This window comes from Triticum aestivum, chromosome 3D (assembly GCF_018294505.1).
Source record: "Triticum aestivum cultivar Chinese Spring chromosome 3D, IWGSC CS RefSeq v2.1, whole genome shotgun sequence".
Lineage (NCBI taxonomy): Eukaryota > Viridiplantae > Streptophyta > Magnoliopsida > Poales > Poaceae > Triticum > Triticum aestivum.
In genome coordinates this window covers 53,881,645-53,886,904 of record NC_057802.1, presented here as the reverse complement: position 1 = coordinate 53,886,904, position 5,260 = coordinate 53,881,645, and the positions used below count along the sequence as shown (strand labels likewise).

General features: G+C 40.8%; 1 long non-coding RNA gene across 3 annotated transcripts; it reads left to right on the top strand.

Annotated features, from left to right (window-relative positions):
- Nucleotides 1-1,844: 1,844 nt before the first annotated feature.
- LOC123077351 (uncharacterized) lies at nt 1,845-4,594 on the top strand. 3 transcript variants are annotated; one of them, XR_006436535.1, is made up of 5 exons: nt 1,846-2,262; nt 2,427-2,501; nt 2,698-3,873; nt 4,033-4,128; nt 4,246-4,594. It is a non-coding gene; the product is annotated as an uncharacterized lncRNA (long non-coding RNA). The 3 variants fall into 3 exon arrangements; XR_006436534.1 differs by having other exon boundaries at nt 1,845-2,262; nt 2,698-4,128; XR_006436533.1 differs by having other exon boundaries at nt 1,847-2,262; nt 4,033-4,594.
- The last annotated feature ends 666 nt before the right edge of the window (nt 4,595-5,260 follow it).

Here is a 5,260-nt window from a genome sequence, read left to right as displayed (position 1 = left end):
GGTAAGAGAAACAGGAGATGGGCCTTTGCTAGACCAGCTAGGCAAGTGGGCCTCTCTCTCTCTTTGCTGTTTTTATTTCTTTCTAATTTAGAATAAACAGAGAACTAAAAGAAGTGAGGAAAATTCCCCTCGAGTTTTGAAGTGACGATATTTGCTCTGGATCAATTTAAATGTGCTTAAACCAGGAACATATAGGATTTGGTCATGATGGAGGAATTTAAATTTAATTGAAAACAAATGTACACGGATCACTATGCCTCAGAGCTAGCCGAAACGCGGTTCACTCGATAGAAGATGGGCAAGTTTGGTAAAATGATGAATATACACAAAGAAATACTCCCTTCATCCCAAAATTCTTGTCTTAGATTTCTCTAGATACGGATGTATGCAACACTAAAATGTAACTAGATACATCCGTATTTATAGACAAATCTAAGACAAGAATTTTGAGACGGAGGGAGTAGTAGATGGGCAAGTCGTGTACACAAGGAAAAACTCACGAATTTATTTCCATCACGGAAAAATACTCCCATGGTTCCCGCAAGCACATCGGTTGATTTCAATTAGAAAAACACACCGTGTATGTTGCTGCCAAAAAAATAAAGAGGAATAACCCAGTATGGACTCGGCGATGAGTGATGCAATGAGGAAGCACGCCATGCTCCTCAGGTTATTCCTCCAACGACACCTGATAAACGCTAGCTTCAAGACGATAGGAATAGGAATACTCTAGGACCAATCTGTCGAGAAGCATGGTCGGCGGTGAGTGGGAGCCAAGACCACCATGCCATGCACACATACCACCATCCGCGTCAGCAGTTGCCACCGTCTACAAGCGTTTGTAAGAACATGAACATATGTCCATGGGATGGGAGCCGAGCCGAACACCCATATAAAATTGTATAAAACTCACGGGCACTCACAAAATTGATGTTTGGAGCAATGATTTGAGTGTATTTTCTCTTTTCTAAATTTAAAATTAGATGCAAACAATCAAAACATCTTTAAAGAATAGGTTCAAACAATCAAAACATGTATGCTCTACATGAAAAAAAATAACTGCACATTTGAGTTTTTGTTTTCTTTTTGCAAGAAACAGTCATATTTTGGGTACAAAGACCAAGGAAGACCATGTAAAAAATACAACTACAAGTTAGAAAATCCACACTAGAAGTAGATACTCTGTAGCAATCTCTATAGTGGAAAACAATGCATGCCTCTGTAACTATTGTTGGCACTATTAAACTTGATTTGGGAAATTAAGCTTTAGTAATATTTCATATTCATGGTTTATGCTATTACTGCTTCTCTGCCATGTTGAAATGGTGGGCGTGTATCTATGTGGGCTCTTAAACCACTCTTTTCCTAAGATTGAGTTTTTTTTCTTCTGTTGCAACGCACGGGCATATTTGCTAGTTATTTTTTCTTTCCCTAATAATAAAGCACGGATTGACTTTGTCGGGTTCACCGTCACAATACGCTTCTTCCCGAGATTTTACGCTTTCAATTTCAATTTAAAACATATTCGAGGTGGTACTAAATTTTGTCTCTGCAACTCGATTGACCGGTACGTTCTCGTAATAATAAAACACGGATTGACTTTGTCGGGTTCACCGTCACAATACGCTTTTTTCTCATGTCATAATACGTTTTTACGATTTGTATGGACAAAATCGTAATATAAACGAGGTGGTACTAATAGCATGTTCGTCCGTCCGTTCGACCTGATTCGTTCTAACCCTCCTGTAATTTTAGGTAATTAACCCGCAGTACAATTTAAAGTTTGTGTTTCGTTCCAGATTGGGCCTTTTTTAATGGGCCTGCAGAAAAACAATACGTGTAGGACACAGGAGCACGGGCTCCTCAATGCGTACGGTAGCGCCGCCGCCGCGCGCCCGTTCCTCTCTGGCGGCGCCGCCGCCCTGCTCTCGTTCCCCTCCCTATCCATCTCAATCTTCTCCCGCACCACCACGATCTTCAACCTCCTGCTGCCGTATGTCTCCGATTTGGATCGGAGTCCGTGTTCCCCCAGGATAAGTGCTGCAACACGAATCCATGGCGTGCCCGACCCAGATTTCAGAGGGACTTGGCTGCCATTAGAAGGAGCCCTCGACCGGAATCTCCATTAAATCGCTTCATATCGCAACTTTTGAAGAGTCGTCCAGGATCGTCTCAGCCGAGTTCGCCGGAAGAAAATCCGCCGCCCAAGCGTACTACATCTGAGCCGGAAGAACATCCCCTGCCGAACATGCTACCCCAGAGGTATGTACTAGCTTTTGCCAAATTATTCTGTAAAATTTTCATCTACAGTCATAAAAAGTAATGTTCTTCTTGGTCTGGTCAGAAAGTACTGCACCTTTTTTCTGCAATCTTTGTATTTGTTCTGCTTGAAAAAATCTAGGACTGATCTCTCTGCCATTGTTCAGATCACATCTTCCTTTGCTAGAACACGTGAGCTGATTCCGACTTTGGCCTCAAGTTGCTCCCGTCAATGACAAGTGGTTAGTTTTATGGGGTTCACAATTGACTTTTTCAACTATAACACAATAGTCAGTGCATGAGACAGAGATAACTCATGTTGGATCGACACATCCATATCAGATAGCTATATTCAGCGCAAGTTATTGATATATTTCTTCAACTACCTCTCATTTACTGCATGTTGATTTTCTCATGAACTGCTTGCTGCAAATATAGGGAGGAGTGGGAGTGCTGTGTTCATGAAATTGAGTATCTCAGAAGAATTTGGTTTGGCACTTATTTTCCTCAACCTGTTATTCTTCAAATGTGCTTCCCATGGATTTGATAAATTTGGTGAGATAATGTTATGTGTCAGGTATGGCCATAAGATACTCATGAAACTTATTTTATTTTGCCTCACACAAGATGTATGTTGTTTAGACTCATGTACTGCCAGTACTGGTAGATCGATGATCTAAGGATCATATGAATGATTAATGGAGGATAATTCATATTCAGTTCTCCTCTCAATTTTTGTGGTGCCAAGCTTGATCTTTATCCATCTAACTGACTGAAAGTGCCTTCTAATCACTATTGAACGCATATGTTAGTTAGTTTGACTGTATACACCACACAAAAAGTAAAAAATGAATTCTAGAAAAAATTAGACACAAATACTACAGAACCAGTGGACCCTCGAGAAACAAAAGGCACACCTAAAGGATTTTTTTCTTAACAAAATGTATTAATTTGACTATTTGAGTATAAAAAATGTGCAATCGCAATCTTGCTTTTTCAAGGAAAACAGGGGACTGCTACATACTCGATATGGATCGAGGCTAATTATTGATCTTCCAAGTTAAAAAATCTGAAAATAACTTTCATTTAGTAATGGATACATAGTCAAGAAAGGATGCCTTTCCCGAAAGATACAAAACAAAATCGTGTTCGTGTATGTCCGGCTGACAGATGAATCGATCTCCTTTCAAGTATCAACCCAGCAACCTTCGTGTACGTACATGTGTGCATCAAGGATGCACGGGTCCATTGGCCTGCGTACCACACATCCCTTCACTAATTCCATCAGTATCATTCTTAACAAGGTAAGTATGATTCCCTAATCCCTGATTTTATTAATTGATCTTTGATGCTTCATCCCTAATGTCGTTATACCTTATTGATTCTATAAAAGATCTCAAACAGGAACATACCATTTTTGAGGCTACGATTCCTATAACTTGCCTTGTCAATTTGATAAAATTACATGTGTAATGGAGGTTGTAACTTATTACGGTTTACATTGTCAGAATGATATCTGTGTCATCTCTGAACATATGTATATATTTGGTGTGCCGGATTTTCTGATGTAGATGCTATATAAGAGGAAGCTATTCGACAATCCTGCTCAAGTTGGTACGGATCAGATCGATTTTATTCAGTAAATATTTATGCTTGATAGATACAAGCCTCCCTCTTCTGTCCTTCTTTTCTCCATCCTCTACAGGTCGCCAGCACATGTGAATCGTTCTCGTCAAGAGCATGCTTGTGACATCATTACTATATGTGATGCAGGGCAAAAGGATGCTGTCAGAATGTAAAAGCACATTTAACCATTTCCTGTTTTTTTCCTTGCCTGTTTTCGCCGTCGTATACACTGCATCTCCCACTGTAACGGACAGCCAAATTTGTATTCTTGAAAGTTTTAATCATTTCTATTGCAACTAAGTGTTCAAGTGCAATCTCTAGCCAAGTTCTCTTTGTTGTTGTGTTGAATTTTGAGGAAAGGCGGCCAAGCAGCTCGTGGCATCTGTGTCACGCCTGCTCTGCCGCTGCCTTGACCCGCCGACGACGTCGCCGGTTGAGCCGCAAGGGTGCAAGATCATCGTGGGGCCCATTGCATGGGCTCCGAGTATGCTTGATTGCCATGTCGGAGGCGAAGGTGCTAGAGCTTGGTGGCGTGTTTGCATTTCTGGATGCATGAATAATTGTCAAGGAGGCCGAAGCCAGCGCTATTACAGTTGGACTGAAGGAATTGTATAACGTATTCTGAGGCTCCTTGGTGGTGGAGATCGACTACGCAGTGGGGAAATGAGCTAGGGGCTGATTCTGTAAGCAGATCATTGTCCTACCCAATTATTGTTGATATTAAATCTGCGCTGAGTAATTTTTAGGCATTATCACATCAGAACTGTCAAGAGGGACAAACAATGGGCTGGCTCATGAACTAGCCAATGATGCTAAAAGCTCATGGAGACCTTGTGGTTGCGTATGGTGTCCCGGACCAACTCCATGATCAGCTCTGGAAGGAAAACAATGCAGCCTTGACGTCGGCCTAAGTCTTGATGTAATCCTCAAAAAAGATACTGCTTGCAGACATGTTATACATAAACATGCATGTTGTAGGTCTGTTAATTTTAATTTTGAATACTGAGATCTATTCAGATGCTTTCCTTACTCTTATGGCTAAAAAAATCCAGCAGACAGTGACTGAAATTTGTTAGTTTCACTCAACGTGCTGCTGCTTGATCCTGGTGTTGAGTAGGTATATGCATTGAATTTTCCGTTGTGCCAAAACTAACAAATTAGAATCTTCCAATTTGGTGCTACCATATTTCAAAGTAAGAACACTATGATGCAAAGGAATCTTATTATGTAGCCATATGTAATCTCAGTTTGTTGCTATGTATAAACTATGATAGGAGTAGGCCCATATAGATGTGTATCCATTTTTGCCTTCTACTGATCTATGACAATGGGGATGTGCTGGACTAAGTGGCCGTTGCTATTGAAGCAAAGGAGT